At 42.0% G+C, this 19,357-nt stretch overlaps 1 long non-coding RNA gene across 2 annotated transcripts in view; it reads left to right on the top strand.

Annotated features, from left to right (window-relative positions):
* LOC117312658 (uncharacterized) overlaps positions 1–19,357 on the top strand; it is a 454,876-nt gene that overhangs the window by 158,179 nt on the left and 277,340 nt on the right. For both annotated transcript variants that reach the window (XR_012332622.1, XR_012332623.1), the window contains exon 2: positions 6,457–6,523. This is a non-coding gene — a long non-coding RNA (uncharacterized lncRNA). The remainder of the gene's footprint in view (positions 1–6,456; positions 6,524–19,357) is intronic.

Below are 19,357 nucleotides of genomic sequence, written 5' to 3'. Positions count from 1 at the left end.
GAAAATGAAAAGCAATTAAGAAAAACCCGAGTTACAAGTACAGACTTAACTGTGTAACAAGGGGCACTAAGCCACTGATGGGTAAATACTCCCAGGAGGTAGCAGGCTGAACAGAGAGCCTCTGAGAGCTTCTCTGAGCATTTACAAGATGCCCTGCTTAGGAAGTCAGAGGGCAAGTTCTTGAGTGAGAGCTAGGAAACATAAGGAGTCTCTGTAGCTGGGCCATCTGTCAGGGCTGTAGTGGAGGTAAGATTCTGAATATCTGGCAGGACAGTAGACTGCTCTGTATTTTCTGTCTAAGCTCACCCTGACCAATTTCTAGCATACAGGAGTAGGTCCAAGCAAATCACTTCTCTGGGGCAAACCAAGTGACTTTGGCTGATCTAGGCAGTAAGGCATGGAGAGGAGAGCAGGAACTTCATCAATCAGCATGTAGTCCAGGCAAGCCAGCTAAAGCCCTCCTGATTATCTGCTAATCTTCACCCTTGGTTTCTTCTCCCATTTTTTTGAAGGAGTCTTAAGATGTGGAAAATTTTGCAATTTAATAACAACCAACAGGAAAAATTAACCTGGAAAATCCAGATCTATTCTCAGATAGTTTTTGTCTTCCACTGTGGATCAAAATTGCCTGAGTGTGTGCATGTGGGCACACACACACATACAGAGGCATAAAAAGTGGCCGTGGTAGATAAATCACTCATGCTGCAGAGCACACTCAGTTCAAGGTTGGGGGTATAGTTCCCTTTGATACAACCTGCTTGATAGCTCTTGTTGGCTGAAAGCATAAAACAGCACCTAGAGCATGTACACACAGGGCACTGTTAGATAATTACATATATATTCATTTATTTTAGAAAATATTTTAGAGACAGAAAGTTTTATTGGATTGGTACTGTTTAGGAATAATGTAAAACGGACTGGAGTATATTATGTTAAAGCTGTCCTCCGGCACTAATTGGCCTTAGTTCTCTCCTCTTGGCATTGCTTAGAATATGTCTCTGTGATTGATTGTCAGAGATTAGAAATGGTTCCTGGGTCTTCTCTTATAGTGAGGTAATAGCTGTGTTTTAGTTTCAGTCAATACTGTATTTCAAGTGTCCTATGTGCATGTGTAGCTCTGTACCTCCTGGTTTTGAGAAGGGCAGTGGATGATCGACACAGAGGGCACTGACAGTCTGAAGTGGTGAGTGTGGAGGTGAGAAGTGGTGCAGAAAGGGAAATAAGGAAGGCAGTTGACAAAAGGGAAATATCCTGGACTGGGGCCCTGTCCTGTCTTTGCAGTTCAGCTACTCCTGGAATGGTCCAAAGAAGAAAGAAGCCAAGGCATCCACCATTTGGTGTCATACCTGGACAGCCCAGCCTCTCTCATTACATGACGTTTCCATACACAGGTGTGTTACAAAGCCTACAAGTCAAAATCAGTAGCTAAAATGAGAGACTCAGCAGTAAAAATGATAGTATCTGTGGATCGAAACTTCATTTTGTAGATGAGAAATCTGAAACACAGAGAGGGGATGGGATGCGAGGCCACTCAGTGAAGTGAGTGCAGAACTCAGCTCTCCTGTTTTCCAGGTTGATGTCCTTCTCCAAGTGACATTTTGGGAACATTGTGAAGTGAAGCGGTTTAGGTTAGCAGCTACATTTGGTGACTGGTGTTCTCTAAAAACCGTCCTAAACAAGAAACTACTTAGATAATTGCACAGAAGATATTTGGCACATTGGAATTCCTTTATTCTAAAAAACTACACATTTTTCTTTTCTGGTTTTGCCAATTAGATTTATGGTTTGGCTATTGGTCTAGCAGGCAACAAGATGTATGGTTTGGCTATTGGTCTAGCAGGCAACAAGATGTATGGTTTTGCTAGGTTGCTAAATACCTTTCTTCACTCTCTTCTGAAGAGAATTTTCTGCTATTTCTCTGTGGAATGTTTTTGTCATTCGTTACAAAAAGCAGGCACGCAAAATCATAGAATCACAAGCAAACCTCCCTGGTCCCATCAACATTTGAGTAGTAGTGCCCTTATACTTCCATAAACAATGGTTTACCAGGGGATTTTGATGCTGCTCCTGTTATGCTCTGGGAAATGGTTCTTATGATTCCTATTTCGGGGCTGTGGAAACTGAGGCTCAGGAAGGGAATTTATGTGTTCTGAGCATTTGTGCAGATTCTCTGTAACTCAAGTTTAGAGAGGCAGCAAGAGGAACAAGGGTCTCCATTTATCCCACCTACTACATTCCCATTTGGAGCCCCCCATTTTGGGCCCATCCAGAATTACATCCAGTCCTTCCTTTATCTCCTTTCAGTTTAGCAAACCTAATAATTTCAGCTTCCCATATGCTCAACATTAGTTGTCCAGATGAGCTGAGAGCGTAGGTCATTGCAAGGCTTGATCAAACCTCATTTCACATTTTCTCAAAATGTAGGCAGTTAACTAGGGCCTTGGCATTCTTTGGTTGTATCAGCTATTTGAAGAGTTTATTTTCTTGGTTGGTTGTACTTTCCCCCTTAGTATTTGAATTGAATTTATCTCCCATTTTATTCCTATTTTATTATACTTTCATTGCTCTGCCATTAAAAAAAATAAAACCATGCTTCAATCAGTTTTTAACACATGGTGTCTGAGGTTGGAAGACATGATTTTGTTTCCCAGTTCTTCCTCTCTCCAGATTTGTGACATTGGCTAAGTCTAGTCCCCACTTTGGGCTTTAATTTCTTCACCTGTACTATTAGGGTTTTGGACTAGGTGACCTTTAAGGGCTCTTTCTGGTCTGAAATGCTCTACTTGCATATTTCTTTCTTTTTTTAAATCAATATTGACTTTCTAAACTAAAGTTGATGGTCAGGACTTTTGGTCTAGGACTTTTTTTTTTAGCAGAATTTGATTATTTTGTTTTAGATTGAAGGATATGGGAACCAGGCAGGTCTGGCCAGGATGGCCTCAGTTTGGGATAATCTCTATATGGTATCTGGGTTTCTAAGAAATTGTCCAGGCAAAGCCCTCTCAGCTCCAGATCCCTGAAGACATTGTGTCAGTTGCTGTAGTCTCCTGCACTGCTCAGTGTCATGATTTGACAGGCTGGGGTTATGGATGCTTTCAAAGTATGACAAAACTTGGGAAGGGGAAGCTGGGGATGAAGTGAGAGAGTAGCACTGATGTACATACACTACCAAATGTAAAATGGATGGCTAGTGGGAAGCTGCTGCATAGCACAGGGAGATCAGCTCGATGCTTTGTGACGACCTAGAGGGGTGGGATAGGGAGGGGATATGGGGATATATGTATACACATAGCTGATTCACTTTGTTGTACAGCAGAAACTAACACAACATTGTAAAGCAGTTATACTCCAATAAAGATATTAAAACAAAAAACAAAGTATCACAAAACTCTTAGCAAACTGTTAACAGGTAGAATTGCAGAATTTTTATTTGGTTATTTCTTTTAAAAAAACATGCTTTACAGCTTCATTGATTATGAACTCTGTGAGGTGAAACTTCATATCCTCATTTTATACAGAGAATGTTTCTGAGGTCCAGAGAATGAGTAAGTGAGAAAGCTGTGATGGCCTAACTCCATCTCTCTTTCTCCATTTGAAACCTGCCATTTTAGGTTAAGTTTGTGAAGTTAATCTAACATTGTGCCAAGACTTTGAGTCACAAAGGTGCCTTCCCCTGTGTTAGAGTCAGAGACAGAATTCAAGTTAAAACTCTATTAACCTGAGAAGTGGCACTACTCTTCTCAAATAATCTTGTTTCACACCAGGCTCCATTTGGGAGAAGCCAGTTGGCCTCAGGTGCCATGAGGCCATTTGGCCATTGCCCCAGAGAATAATATCCAAACTCCATAGCCTGGCATTCAAGGCTGTTCAAACTTGAGTTACAACCTATTTACCTTAATCATGTTTAAGCCTGGCTGGCTCATGGTTCTAAGCCTTTCTAGCCTATTCTTGATCTGCTATGATTTACTCTAGTATACAGCTGACACTTGACTCCATCTCCAGTAACTATCCCTATCCCACCCTAACATTTTAGACTCAGTGTGAATACTTGGTATCCCCAGTTTATCTCAAGGACGTGGCCTGGAGCTTCCTTCATGTTCTTTAGCTTCTTTCCCAGAGAAAGATACCTTTATCTGCCTTTTGGAACTCACCTTCTGGTTCCAAGTTGCTTGGCTGGTGTTCTAGAGTACCTACTGGGGTGGCCCAGAAGTAGGGAATTCAGGACAAACATTGTAGATTCCCTGAGTGCTTCCTCTGTGCAAAGCTTGGGCTAAGCTGGGGATATAGAGATGGATTAGACACTCTCCTGACCTAAAGGAACCTAGGACCTGGTGGAGAATAAAACTGTCTAAATAAATAAGGGTAGTAATATGTTGTGGGTGCTAAGAGAGAAATCCATATGGAGTGAGTGAGGAGTATAGAGAAGGGGCAAGTCAGTTGTGCCAGGGTTGTGGAGATGGTTGAGGAAAGCTTTAGAGATAAGGTTCTGTGTCCCCAGGGACATCCCACGTGAGGAAGGACTGCTTCATACAGAACGAAATTTCCTTCCTGGGACCAGGGAATAGATTCTCTAGAAAAGTGAAGTCACTGGTTTGTTAATTAGGCCTTTGCAGACAGAGTAATGTGGGAATAAGATCAGAGTCTCTTGGATGGAAATCTTGGCATGTGGGATGCAGAGTGCTCCATGGCCAGCCAGCCTGGCTGTGGGTCTAATTAGATCTTCTTCAGAGAGGGGAAATTCCCAGCAGCGGCCGCAGTGGAAATGCTAAATGTGGAAGGCTGACAGAACAAGACTTGTTTTATCTGACTGAAATGAGGGGGAAGTGGCTCTTGATGTGACCTTTCTTCCATGTAGGGTTGTCTTTTAGACTTGGAAAAACTGGCTCAGAAGCAAAATGCCAAGTGAAATGATAAGTCCAGAACATCAGTGGATAGTAGTTTCCCCAAGACTGTTCTTCTTCATGTGTGTTATCTGAGAAAGGCACATTCAGGTGTCTGCCCAGCCCCCCTCCCCACTTCACATGCAGAGGGTGTTGAGTTGCCTGGCTCTCTAAGAGGGGTGTTTCACCGGACACACTTTTCCATGGTGACGTTGGTGGCAGGGCCCAGTGTCTCTGCAGGAAGTGGAGTGGTGAGAGGAATGGAAAAGAACAATGTTTTCCAGCAGGACCATTACCTTATGGAAACTGTGACACTGATTTGCAAATATCTCTTTTCTCTGACTACCTAGGGCTTTTATTAACATCAGACACCATGATGTTTATGATTCAGAGTTGACGAAATAAAGCTATCGTCAATTAAAATGTACACAAGTTAATCTCAGGATCATACTGTTGAGTGAAAAATAAAAGGCATGGAAGAATACAGACAGTATGATTTTATATAAAGGTAAAAAAATAAACTAAATATGTTTGTGTGTTTGTGTGGTATAAAGATGCAAACATGTGTACAACTATAAAATTAAGCAAGAAAATGAAAAACACAAAATTAGAGAAGGTGATTACTAATTTTGAGAGGGAGGGAATGTTTGGGATGGGGTGGGGCACCCACAGAGAATTTCAAATTAATAATAATATTCTTTTTAAGATAATGAGCAGTGAGAACAGAGGTGTTCATTGTTTGGTAACTCTTTATATGTTACATATATTTTATGAATATTATGAATATTTACTATATTTAGTTAAACAATTAAACTGAACTCTTCTAACTAACAGGAGTGGGTAGAATGTGTATGGGGAGAGAGGTAAGTGTGTGGCTTATACCCATACATTTGAAGGAAGGACACTTTATTGGTTGCCAGCTTACTGTGAGTCAGCATGACCATGGCTTTCTTTATATAAGCAATCGCTGTATACTTTGAATAAAACCCTATGTGTAGGGACTTCCCTGGTGGCACAGTGGTTAAGAATTCACCTGCCACTGCAGGGGACAAGGCTTCCATCCCTGGTCCGGGAAGATCCCGCATACCGCAGAGCAACTAAGCCTGTGCGCCACAACTACTGAGCCTGTGCTCTAGAGTCCACGAGCCACAATTACTGAGCCCATGAGCCACAACTACTGAGCCCATGTATCACAACTACTGAAGCCTGTGCGCCTAGAGCCCATGCTCTGCAACAAGAGAAGCCACTGCAATGAGAAGCCTGCGCACAGCAAGGAAGAGTAGCCCCCGCTCACCACAAGTAGAGAAAGCCCACATGCAGCAGTGAAGACCCAACACGGCCAAAAAAACCAAACCTGTGTTTAAAAACTGAACCCAGGTACCCCTCTTGAATCAAAAGGTTTTTCTCTCCCTGACGTGGGAAGTAGGAATGAAATAATATAAGGTAAAAAAAAGGGCAAGGTACAGAACTATGCACAGAGTTTCATTCTGATATTGTTTATGTGCACATGTTAAAAAGGCTTGGAAAGCGTCTATTAAAGTATTTAAAAGGAGCTATTTCTTGAATATCTTTTCAGGAGAGAAGATGGATTTTACAAGCAGCTGTCCTGTTGGTCTATTTCATTTCCCCCCATTTCTGGTTTGGTGAGTCCATCCTCTCCACCATTTTGTGCTGCCCAATGGGAGCACTGCTTTCTTTTCTTTGTGTTTTAATTGTCTATGGAAGATTCTCCTTTCTGCTTTCCAAAAATGATGAAAATTTAATTTGGTCTCTGGAGCGTGTTAGTGAATTCAGGAGCCAGGAGACCAGCCTAGGAGTAAGGAAATATGCAGGCTGGACAGAGGATTGTCATGGGAAATCCAGTATGTATGGTCTTGGCAAGCACAGCATAGGCCAATAGTAGCTCGCTTCCCACATATTCCCTCTTTCTTTTTCAATCTACTCCACTGTCCCAGGTTAGGTTTCCTGTGTAGCAGACTGAGACTTAGATTAGTGTACTGGAGATGTATTAGAGAGTGTTCTTGGGACCAACATCTGGGGAAGGGAAGGGAAGAGGGGGATATGAGAGATGGGAGGGAAGGGAGGGAAGGAAGCAGGATTGGGTGGAGGGAGAACTCAGGCTGGAATGTAGTCTCAGTGGAAACCTCAGCAGACCCTGCAGGGAATCATGAAGATGAGATAATAACCCTTCAGAGCTGTTCAAAGTTAGGGTGAGAGGGCTGGACCTTTATACCTGATGTCAATCAGACACTAGATGCTGGCCACCTCAGGAAATGGGCATGACCTTGGATGAGGGGTCTCTCCAGCTGAGGCAATCCCCAAGGTGGGCACCAACAGCAGTCCCAGCAACTTCATCCCAAGTCCTTCATTCTTGGAGTGGGATCTGGGTGGCATGTTATACCATACCTGCAATCAGATTATTTTTTTGTTAAAACATGAATTTAATAATGTAACCTGCTGTTGAAAATTCTTCTGTGGCTCTCCATTGCCCACAGGAAAAGGACCAAACCCTTACCTTGGCGTCTCATGGCTTTTTGCACTCTGATCCCAATTCTTTCTTTCTGACAGTATTCCCCACCCTTGTCCATAACCTAAGAAAAACACACCATGTTCCAGTTACATCAGCATTTTCACATGCTGAATGTACACCTTTATATACCCTGTTTCCTCTGTCTGAATATCTTTACTCTCTCAAATTCTTACTCAGTCTTCAAAGCTAAGCTCAAATGTCCCTTTGTCTGGAAGGTCTCCAGGCAGTCTTTCCTTTCTGTGGGTTTTCACATCCCATTTTCCTTCTCTACTCACATTATTTTCTCTTTCTTTTCTCTTCTTCTCTCCTCTCCTTACTTCTGCTTCTTCTCCTTGTTCCTGCACAACTCTTCCCCCATTTTCTCTGATTTCTCTCAAGTTCATTATGCAGGCCTTTACTGTGTCACTTTTTCCGATATGCTCTAATTATTTGACTAAGAATAGCTGGCATATCAACATCAGTGTCACAGGGCCTCTTGCTTTATTAGGCGAGTTATGCAGCTTTTCTTAGAAATAGTATCAGAGTTGTTCCCAGTACCTTCCACCTCAAGTAAGAGGCAGCTTATTCGTAGTTATTTGTTTTCGTATCTGACTCCTCCAGTAGAGTGAGAGCGATTTAAGGCCAGGGGGTCTGCCTGTCATCATGTGTACCCTATGCCTAGCAAAGCCCTGTGGTAAGGGGTGGCTTCATTCAATGTCTGCTGAATGAATGAATATTGCTACATATGCCTTGCTTTTCATTAGAGAAAAGGGTTGATGCTGAAATGAAAGTGAGTTCCTTTGTTAAAGAATCAGAAAAAGGATGATAATAAATGACCACATTCCTTTCTAATATGCTCAGCTTTTTATTGCTGGGTTGATGTCACTCATGAGTTAATTTGTGTGATAAATGATCTGTTGCAAATGTAGACATTCACTTATTCCCATTTGTCCCTTATACACATTGGTAGTGGACGCTGATTGAGGTCCTACCATGTGCCAGGCTCTGCATTCATAATTTCTAATCCTCAGAATAATCCTACTAGATAGATATTGGTACACCCATTTTGCAGGTGAAGCAAATGAGGCTCAGAAAGGTTCAGCTAAGTTGTCTGATATGATACACTTTCCAGTGACCAGAATTTGAATCAGAGCAACCTGATTCCCACTTCTTATTACGTCCTACTGCTGAAATTCAGTGTACTGATACCATTAGTGCATATAGGCGATAAGAAGTACTTACCTGTTAGAGGTGGAAGTCTTTTTCGAGAGCAATTCTGCTATCTTTTCAAAGAAAGGCCACATAGTTCATATGTTAAAATGAAGCGCTGCTACTTTGATGTTGACATTCTGTCTAGAAGTGAGCAAATTAAATTTTGTCTGTGTGTAATTTCTTCAACTATGAATTAGTGAGAGAGTGGGTGAGAGTCATTATGAAAAAGAGTAATCTTAAAATACTCTGAAATATGAAAATATAATGAAACAATTCTACATTATCATTATATATTATTATTACCAGGAAAATGCTGCTGCTAATAGCTTATCATCATAGTGATTTCTCCATGCCAGGCACTATGCCAGGTGCTTTCTATGCATCATCCCATTTAATCCCCACAGCAACCCATGAGGTAAATGTGATTATCATAGGTACCCTGTGACCTAGCACTCTTCCTCTTAGGTATTTACGTGAGAGAAATGAAAATAATAGTCCACAAACATACTTGCATAAGAATGTTAATAGTACTTTCATTCATCAGATGTCTGTTAATAGGAGACGAGATAAACAAACTGTGGCATGTTGGCATATTATTCAGCAACAAAAAGGAAGTACCATTGATATATGCAACAGCATAGGTGAATCTCAAAACCATTATGCTGAATGGCGGGTATATAGTTTCACAAAAGTACATGCTATGTTGTTCCATTTAAATGAAGTTTTAGAACAGGCTTCTGTTGGTGGAAAAACATCAAGACAATGGTTACCTTTGGGATGTAAGCTTGAAGAAGGCATAAGGGAATTTTCTGGGGTGATGGAAATGTTCTATGTCATGAATAGGGGCTTAGGTTATGCAGGGACATGCATTTGTCAGAACTCATCGAAGGGTATTTAAGGTTGTGCAATTCGTTGTGTGTAAATTTTACCGAAAACATTGCAAACAAATATTGAACTCTGGTTAATCATATGCCCAAATATTTAGAGGTAAAATGTACTGATGTCTGTAACTTTTCTTGAAATGCATCAGAAATAAAATGGTTTGATGGTTAGAGAGAGATGGTTAGATGGCTAGATATGTGATAAAGCAAGTATAGTAAATTCCAGTATAGGATCTAGTTGGTGGATATCATGGGTATTCATGATGAATTTCTTTCAACTTTTATATATGTTTGAAATATTTCATTAAAAATGTTGGAAAATGAAATAATAGATATCCAAAGAGGGAGGGTAATTAGAATAAACTAGAAAAAAGTACCCTGTTTAGTCCTTTTTCTGATACAAAATAAGCGCTTTCACCCAACAAAGCTCAGAGGACTCTCTCTTGCCTGCACACTGGAGTCAGAACTCCATCACCTTCCAGCGTTTTACTTCTTCGTCCTGCCTGATGTTCAGTTCATCTCCTGCCACTCCCTGACAAATCTCACTCATTAGCCCCTTGAGATGACTTCTTCCTCCCTGCATTCTCCATGTACTTTTAGGCCTCTGTGCCTTCACCTGATTCAGTTTCCTGTGCTTGGAAGGTCTCCATCCCTGTAAAATCTATACTTATTGTTATGGGTCCAGCTCACATGTCCCTTATTGCCAATTTCTATTATAGTGCTGATCATATTAAGGTTGTTTCCTTCTATTTCCCCCTCAGGACATAGAGGCCTTTGAGGACGGACAGAGTCAATGTCTTAGCTATGTCTTCTATGCTTAGGGCCTGGCTTGGAGCTCGGTGCAGAAAGCAAATTCAAGAAATATTGGCACAGGCAGCAAGAACAAGAAGTGTTGGGTAGGTGAAATAGAATAGACCTGACATTGACAAATCCCTGCACCATTCATTTGCCACTTTGGTCTCAGATCCGTTTCTTGCTCTTTCTTTGCTCCATTCTGTGTTATAGGGAGCTGACGCCTGCAAACAACATTTCCCAGGAACCGTTACCAGCTGGCTTCTGTTTAGATTCAGTCACTGTGAGGCACTGGTGAGAGATTAGAGGGAAGAGAAGGGAGGAAGCCAGGGTATTTCTCTCCTCCTCTCTCTACTTAGGAAAGTGTCCCTTTCCTAAGGACAGTGACCAAGTCTCCTGTACAGTTCTGTCTGCCATCGAGTAAACTCTCCCTTTGTGGTCCCTCCTTCTGCCAGGCAGCTCTGCCATGGTTCCAGCTGCCTTTTGGTGACCTCAGCTCCTGGGCTCTGGTGACACCACACACTCCCTTTATTCCTCCAGCCCTGGGGATGGTGGTAGCTTTTAGCTCTTCATAGTCTCTGATTTGACTTTCCATTCTGTACTTGGCTTTTAGGCTCCTCTGAAACCTTTGTGGCTAATTTCTTATGTAGCTAGCTTGAGCTTTACTTTCCTGACTAGAGCCTCACTTATATAGTCCCATACTTTGTACCTCAGTTTCTGCATTTTTAAAATGAGATGATTGAGATATAAGATCACCAATTTCCTCCTTGCTAAAATTTCAGTTGAAGGAAGATATGCTTTAGCAAGCCATCCACACTGGCCCATTTTGAATTTCAAACAGAAAGAAAAAGTACTCCAAACATTTCCACTTAGTACCTTTTGTCCTTCCTGATACAGTATCCGTTTTCTTCAGCCAGGGCTCATCAACAGGGGAGAGAGGTGAGATTCCACCTGGAGTCCTGCCTGGCTTGGTGATTGAATGTTGCCTATTATGTGCCAATGTCAAAGGTACCAGCACTGATTATATAGTGGCCAGAGGTCAGTGAGAAGCAGCAGGAGCTGGTGTGGCAATGAGGAGGGAGGGACCTGGGATCAGTGCTGACCCCAGCCACTGCCAGCTCTGGCACATCTCTGAAGACAGCAAAGACCTCAGAGTTAGTGTGAGGATGGAAAGAAACTTGGAGAGGACGAGCTACTTCTCTGCTGGGAGCCTGCTAGTTCATGGTCATCAATTATCAGCTAACATTTTACCTACCCATCTTCTAACTTCCAAGTCTAGCATTTTCCACCTTATCAGGCTCTGTATTGTATAAAGCATTATTTTATGTTTGAAAAGAAAGACAAAAATGAATAATATCTAATCCTTTCCCTCCAGGAACTCTCAATCAAGTAGGGGATATAGATACACATGTATGACTCTCATTCATAAAAATAATGCTAACATAGCGCAAATAACATGTTTGGGGAATACCATGAAGAAGTTATCCTGAGAGGAGTGTTTTGGAAGGAATTGATGGAGGGGGGGGTTTTGAACTAGGCCTTGAAAAATGATGGTCAGACTTAAGCATGAAGGAAAAGACATTGTGGCAGAGCTAACAGCCTGAACAAAACACAGGGTGAGAAATTGAAGGTCCTATGGGGAATAATAACTGAAATGATAGTAGTGGGTAGGAACAGATGGGAAGAAGGCAGAAATCAAGTTTTGAGTCAATATGGGATGAGGCATTTACAGTCTATTCTTATGCAACTAGGAGTCAGTGAAGGTTTTTGACCAGGGATGTGGCAAAATCAGATCTCTGTTGTGGAAAGATTGGCCTTGTGTCATGGGGGCATATGGATTGAGCAAGGAGAAGGAATGAAAAGAGCCCCATTAGGAAAGAGGCTATTGCAGTAGCCAATCTACCACCACTCTGATATCCCCTCAGAGGCCATGGACTCCTTAGGGTAATCAAGACAAACAGAAATTAGTTGAGCTTGCATCATCTTAGGAATATTTACAGATCTCAAGAAGATTTGGAAGAATGACCAATATCTGGGTTTATACTTGGCAGGGCTCATGCAGTGGGCTGTAAGGGGTCAAGGAATTGGGGCTCTTGTGAGAGTCCAGCTGAAATCATTGACCATGAAGCCCAGTAAAACAAGGAAGGGGGTTAGCTAGAGGGTCAAATGCACGAACTCCCACTGCAGGCAGCACTCAGCAGCTGTAATATCAGTGAGTGGGGAAGGACAGACTGTGAGATTAGTGAGGCCCAAGAGGGTTTCATAGATGCCCAATGGTCACTTCTTATACTCTTATCTCATGCATCATGAGAGAATGGGAGTTGGTCTTTACCACTGTGTTCTTTCAAGCACATGTGGAGGCAGAGGGTAGTAGGGACAACATAGGTTCTAGAGTAAGGGATTATAGGTTAATTCACAACTCTACACTTACTAACCCTGTAACCTCTGAAGCAGCTCTTCACCGTGCTCTGCCTCCTTCTGCTGCTCCTAGAAAAGCAGCCTGGTCAGTGGTTAACAGGGAGGGCCTTGTGGAATTGACTTAACGTCTCAGTCTCAGTTTCTTCCTTAGTAAAGCAGTGATACTAGTATTGCCTACCATTTGGAGTTGTGAGAATTAAATGGGACAATGCAAGCTAAGCTTTTAGCACAATACATGGGACACAGTAACTAATTAATAACATAGTGTAATTACCATATTGTGTTACTAATACATAATCGTAATTATTAACAACTGTAAAATGGGCATACAATCTGTAGCTCTGAGAGTTTCTGTGAGGATCAAATAATGAATATGAAAATGCTTTTAAAACTATAAACCACTGTACAGATGTAAGATATTAATTATGATGGTAACAATGACCTGTTTGAAATGAGATGCTCCCTAGGCACACGTACAGAACCAGTGTTGTGTGAGTGCTGAGGGAGCGGCTCAGTTCTCCTGGATGGTTAGCCTGCTTTGTCTGCCCTGGCTTCTCTCACTGCCTAGAATTAGCTGATAATCGCTCATCCACCCATGCTGCCCTGAGTGGGGTGTTTGGTCTATTCTTTCTGTGGCTGATAACAGGGATGCTGCTGCGATAAGCAGATAATGGATGAAGCCAGCGTTCACTCCGAAGGCAGCCGTGGGTGGTCACCAAAAGCCAACACTACCCAGCCGTCTGATGATGGAGAACGCAGAGCCCAGTTGCATTTACAGCCTCATCACCTACAAATCCGTTAAGAAATTTGCCCAAAGGTCATGCAGTGGGGAAGTAGAGAAGTCGGTTTTGGAGGCCTGTTTTGATTCTAAACCTTGTGTTCTTTTTGCTTTGTGTTCTTTGTGCCCCTGATTGCCTCCTTTGAGGGTGACAGAAAGGGGTTAATTAGTGTGTTGGGAGGGAGGAAGTTGGCAGAAATATCCTGATGAACTTGAAAACCCTCTTGGCTGTTTGCATTAGAGGCGATCACTGAAGGAGTGGGCAAAAGGCCTCTCCTGAGGGGGAGTGCTAATTATTATCTATTTGAAAAAAATGACAGTTGCCATTCCCAGAAATCGTGGCAAGAGCTGATGTTCAGCCCTGGTAATCTTTCCAAGTAAGAAAGATCACTAGGCCCAGCAAAGTTATCTTTTCGCTCCCAATCATTTTTGCTCCCAATTTCTATGAGAAGTAAAAAATTGCTTCAATTCCAAACCTCAGAGTCATCTAACTCCTTCTACCTCTTCCTCTGTCTCCAATCAGTCCTTAACTCTGTTGACTTTCCCTTCATAAAGGCTCTGTCTCACAGTCCCTCTATCCCTGCCTTGGTCAGGGCCCTGCTCCATCTCTCTATGTCCCACTCACCCTGCGCATAGGCACCAGCGTGAGCTTTCAGAAGCAGAACTCTTTTCACATCATATTCTTTCTCAAAGTACTTCATGACATGTCCATAGTGTATAGAATAAAGTTCATGGGCATGGTGTTCAAGACCCTTCAAGATCAGGCACCTTTGTCATCACTCATGCTGCCCAGCAACACCCTCCTTACTTTCTCATACTCATTCTTCAAGGCTGAGATTAAAAATAATCTTTGTTGTGAAGGTTTTCTTGATTCTCTTGATGAGGAATAGTCAGCTACTCCTCTGCATTTCCATAGTCCTGGTTTGGGTGTGTTTATTTCATGCTGTTTTATGTATTCTGACTTATCTGAGTGTTCGTTTTCCTGCCCAGATAGCAGGCTCCATACGGGCAGAGGCTGGGCCGTATCCATCTCAGCATCCCAGAGAGTACCCATTGATCCCAAGCAGCAGGCCACAGAAGGGACTCAATGAACACTTACTCATTTGCCCCCATTCTACTGCAACTACCTAGCCAAGCCACATTAAAAAACAAAGCAAAGCAAAACAAAACAAAACCCCCTAAGACCCCTACTTTTGTCTGAATAACTCACGTATAGAGAGTTTCTGAGCTCATGAGTAGATCTCATGATCTAGTTGTGTCTAAAAACTACAAGAAAAAGAGATGTTCAGGCATAAAATCAATGAGCAACACACCAAAGGTAGAAAAGCAGATCCAGGATACTCTCCTCCCTCTGTTTGCAGCTAATAGTGCTGTCCATACATTTGGAGGTGGTGGGTGTTTAATTTATTTGCTTATTTTATATATTTTTGCATTCTCCTTTTTCCTCTTACATTAGATGCATTGTCAGGTATCCCTAAATTGGAATTAAATTATGCGAGCTGTATATTTTTTAAATGGTAGCTTGAGCATATATTATAGTCACTTCCGTGTCACCAAGTCCAGGAAATAATAGAGAAGACAGATATTAAAATAAATCTGTATCTACCTGGTACGGGGAAAGAAGGGACATGGTGAATCAGAAACTATGAGAAATCTGAAAGACAGAAAGCAGATGGATTTGGACTAAAGATAAAAGAGCAGCTGGGACAGCTGTGATAGGATTGTACCATGAAGGTGATAGCAGCACCAGGAATGTGTGGGTTCTGGGGCTGGAGGAAGCTCAGGAGACACCCAGAGGGCAGGTGATAGGGGTTCCATTGAGGGAGCAGCTAGGCGTGTTGACTTCACTTGTTGGCTAGGGGAGGGGGCATTTGCTCCCAGGCAGAAGTAGCATGTGGGGTCTTTGAGCCAGAGAGATGGGCCCAAGGTTCAGGTGGCTGGCACTGCTGGGAGAAACATTTTAAAAACAGTGTCCTTAACATTTAGTAAGAGAGAGAAACCAGAGCACATGAAACAACAGTGAATGTTGTACAGACATTTGAGTTGGGAATGAAATAGGGTCACTGACTTAGTAATTCAACAGATGGGAAGTTCAGCCTTGAGTCCTCACCATTTAAGGTCACAACCATCTCAGTTTGCCCAGGACTGAAGGGATTTCAGAATCACTTTCAGTGCTAAAACCAAGAAGGTCCCAGGCAAATAGGGACACGTTGGTCACCCCGCCACCATCCTTCTTTTTCTCATCTCATCTATCAAAGCAGTGTCTCATTTGACCTCTTGTTTCAAAAGCTGCTCTGGCTACTCTGTGGCTCAGTTTTGGGCAATTCCCAGTGTTGGTCGTGTGGGTCTCAGATCACTTATGTAACACATGCTATTGCCCCCTATGATTTATTGTTGTCACTGAAAACATTTACAATTATATTAGTTTGGCATATGTTGAATGAGATATGTAATCATTATGATTCATGGGATCAGGAGACCCGTATTGTATTTGTCGTATGATTTTTTTCATGGCCAAACCAAGTTTTAGTTTTCATTCTAAGTTCTCCAGGTTCTATAACTGTTGCTGATGTCCATGCCCTTCTTAATTACACTGATCTAATCAACTCCAGCATGGAATTATATACAGTTAACTGCAGGTAAGAAAGCAAGGTTCTGGGTCTGATTCTCTAGCAGTTGGAGATCTCTTGCCCCAAGCTTGAGAAGGTATCTGTGGACATTCCTGGGTAGCCAGACTTCTCCCTATCAGATGGTTTCAGCAGCTGTGTGCTATTACCCATCCACAAGTCAGGATCTTTAAGCATTTGTAACTTTAATTAATTAATTCATTTATTTGGTCAATCGGCAAACATTTATTGAGAAACTATTATGTTCCAAAAAGTTCTGGTGTTGAAGATTTAATACTGAATGAATAGACAAAATCTCTGATTTCAGGACATATATTCTAGTGGGAATGGGACATTGATAAAAGAATGAATGAACAGACAACCACCACAAAACTAACAACAAGTAAACAAGAAAGCTGTCAGACAGTGCTGGATGCTTAGCAGATGAATAAGGCTAGGTGCTTTGATGAAAATTTCCTAGGTAGTGACTTCTTCTTGGTGGTCAGGAAGGCCTTTCAAGGAGGTTACATTTAGGTTGAATTTGAATGGCAGGGAGTTGGCCATGTAGAGATAGGGAAATGGGACAAAAAAAAGGCATGCTTGTTGGAAGAAAAGCTAGGAACAAACTCCCAGGAGGAAATAATTCTGAAGTATCTGAGGATCAGCAAAAAACCCAGGGGGGCAGGAGCTGTAGGTTAGCCTAAGGTCTCAGGAGCTGTGGAGAGGAGTTTGGGTTTTACGCTAAGTTAGTGATAAGTCTGTGGAGAATTTTAAGTAGGGGAGAGATAAGATACAAATTAAAAATAAAAAAAATCATTCAGATTGTGGTGGAGAGAAGGGATAGAAAGATCTGAGTGTGGAGGCAGGGAGTCCAGTTAGGCTGCTGCAGGAGTGGTCCAAGGAATGATGATGGTGGTGTTGGCCTGAATGGTGATGATGTAGGTGGCAAGAAGGAAATGCTAATGGAATATATGGTGGAAGTAAAGTCGATGGGACTTGGGACTGATTTGATGTAGGAAGGAGGGTGTAGTGGGTTGAATTGTGGCCCCCAAAGATATGTCCACCTGGAACCTCAGAATGTGACTTTATTTGGAATAAGCGTTTTTGCAGATATAATTAAGATAAGGATCTTGAGATAAGATCATCCTGGATTACACTAGGTTTGAAATCCAAGGTGAATGTCTTTATAAGAGACAGAAAAGATACAGACACAGAGATTCGAGGGGTAGGTCATGTGAAGACAGAGGCAGAGATTAAAGTCATGCATTTACAAGTCAAGGAATGCCAAGGATTGCTCACAGCCAACAGAAGGCAGAAGAGGCATGAAATGGATTCTCCTTCAAAGCCACCAGAAGGAATCAACCCTGCCAATGTCTAGTTTTGGACTTCTGGCCTCTAGAACTGTGAAAGAATAAATTTCTGTGGTTTTAAGCCAAGTTTGTGGTAAATTTGTTATGGCAACCACAGGAAACTAATAAAGAGGGGAAGAGGGAAGTCAAGAATATCTCCTGAGTTTCTTAGTTTTAGCTACCTAGTGGATGATAATACCATTTACTGAGATGGGGAAGACTGGGAGAAGAGCAAGATTTTCTATAACTAGTCTTATCTTCTAGAGGTGGCAAGGTGGAAGGAATTCCACATGAAGTAGAATTCAGTTCCAGCTTGCAGATCCAGGGAAGAGGAGAGGGGTAAGCAGAGGTGGTTCCGGGTCTAGGGTTAAAGTACAGAGGGGAGGGCCAAGAGCATTGTTCAAATAAAAGACTGACGGGGGATCTAGTGTACCTCACTCAAATCTTCCTTCCCTTATTTGTGAATGAACTTGGGGCATTTCCTTAATTTCTTTGAATCCCATTTGCTTCATTTTAAAATAGAAGTTTAAAAAAATGTAGCACTTTTATTTTGGAGTGAAGATGTTATCCTTTATTTTTATCATTTTCCTAAGATGTTTATTAAGGATCAACATTTTCCTCTTTTTATTCCATCTACAATATCAAGAGAATTAGTTGAAATGCACTAATGTGGTTAAGGGGAAGAATTCCCCATCAGTAGAAGTAAGCTCTGCTACCTTGCAGTATTTGGGAACAGAAATGTGTTCAAACCAGCTGCGATTTCCAAGTGCCTTAAATGTTATTTGAAAAAATTTTCAGGAATTTCCCAACTTTTCATTCAAGAAATTCCTCCCCCCACCCCCTGCCAATGCCTGGTCCAAAAGGGATCACTTTACTGTAATATGGTATTTATAAACACATCAAGGTATTTTATTGAAAAAAATTTTCAAATTGGGGAATCGAAGAAAAATCTTTTGAATCATTAAGGCAATTGCCTCTTGCTTTTCATGTAAGATCATGGATGCCATGATAAAATCAGTGGAATTGCTCAACCCTCCTGTGTCAGTTGCCTATAAATTTTCAGGATTCAGTCAGTAATCCTTGAATGTGCTGACAGATTCTTTAGGGTTTGGTTACTGCAGTTAGAAAACATCTAGAAAGCTGTAAATAATGGCCTCCCTGTCTTTGCTCAAGCTGTTTTCTCTGCCTGAAAATCCTCCCCCTTCCCCATTGTCACATCCATCCTGGTCTCCCCTAATCCTTCAGAACACTGCTTAAAGGCCCCATTTCCAGAAAAATCACTCCTTTTATTACATTAAAGATGAGGTGGAGATCTTGGGAGAACTCTAGGCATTCCCCGCCCCGACTCCACACCAGCCAGCTGTGACCCCATCCTCCTTGGACCTTCTTCCCATGGCAATTTCTGTACCTCTCTCAGCTTGCTGGACACTGTCTCCCTTGAGGGCTTGTAGTTTTCCTTTTCTTGTTTCTTTCTTCTCAGCATCTTGATCTATACTCTCTTCACCTCTGCTTTCACTCATCACAGCCTTACACAGTGAGGAATGGAAAGGGTCCATGAGCATGGATGGATGGATACATGCTTATAGGCATGTAGGCATGCTGCACACACATGCTGTCTATGAATTTTGAAGTGGCTCTTTCTTTGTCCACATGCTTGCTTTGGCAGTATGCAGCAGGTGCAACATAGAGGGACTGTTCTGGCACTTGGGTCCTTTTCAATTTAGCTTCTTGAACCACCAGTTTGGCTCCTTCTTCCTTACTTCTCAATTCTCCCTTGATTCATTTTACTGCTCAATCTCCCATAAAACTTCCCCACAGTACTCACAGCTGGTTTTCCCTGGATAATAATTCAGCTTATCTCTTGACCATGGGCTTCTCTTAACTATGGCTTCTCTGGTGTGATGATAGACTCTGGAATTACCTTGGATAAAA

Source organism: Tursiops truncatus, chromosome 6, assembly GCF_011762595.2.
Source record: "Tursiops truncatus isolate mTurTru1 chromosome 6, mTurTru1.mat.Y, whole genome shotgun sequence".
NCBI classification, from domain to species: domain Eukaryota; kingdom Metazoa; phylum Chordata; class Mammalia; order Artiodactyla; family Delphinidae; genus Tursiops; species Tursiops truncatus.
This window is presented reverse-complemented; position numbering and strand designations above follow the sequence as displayed.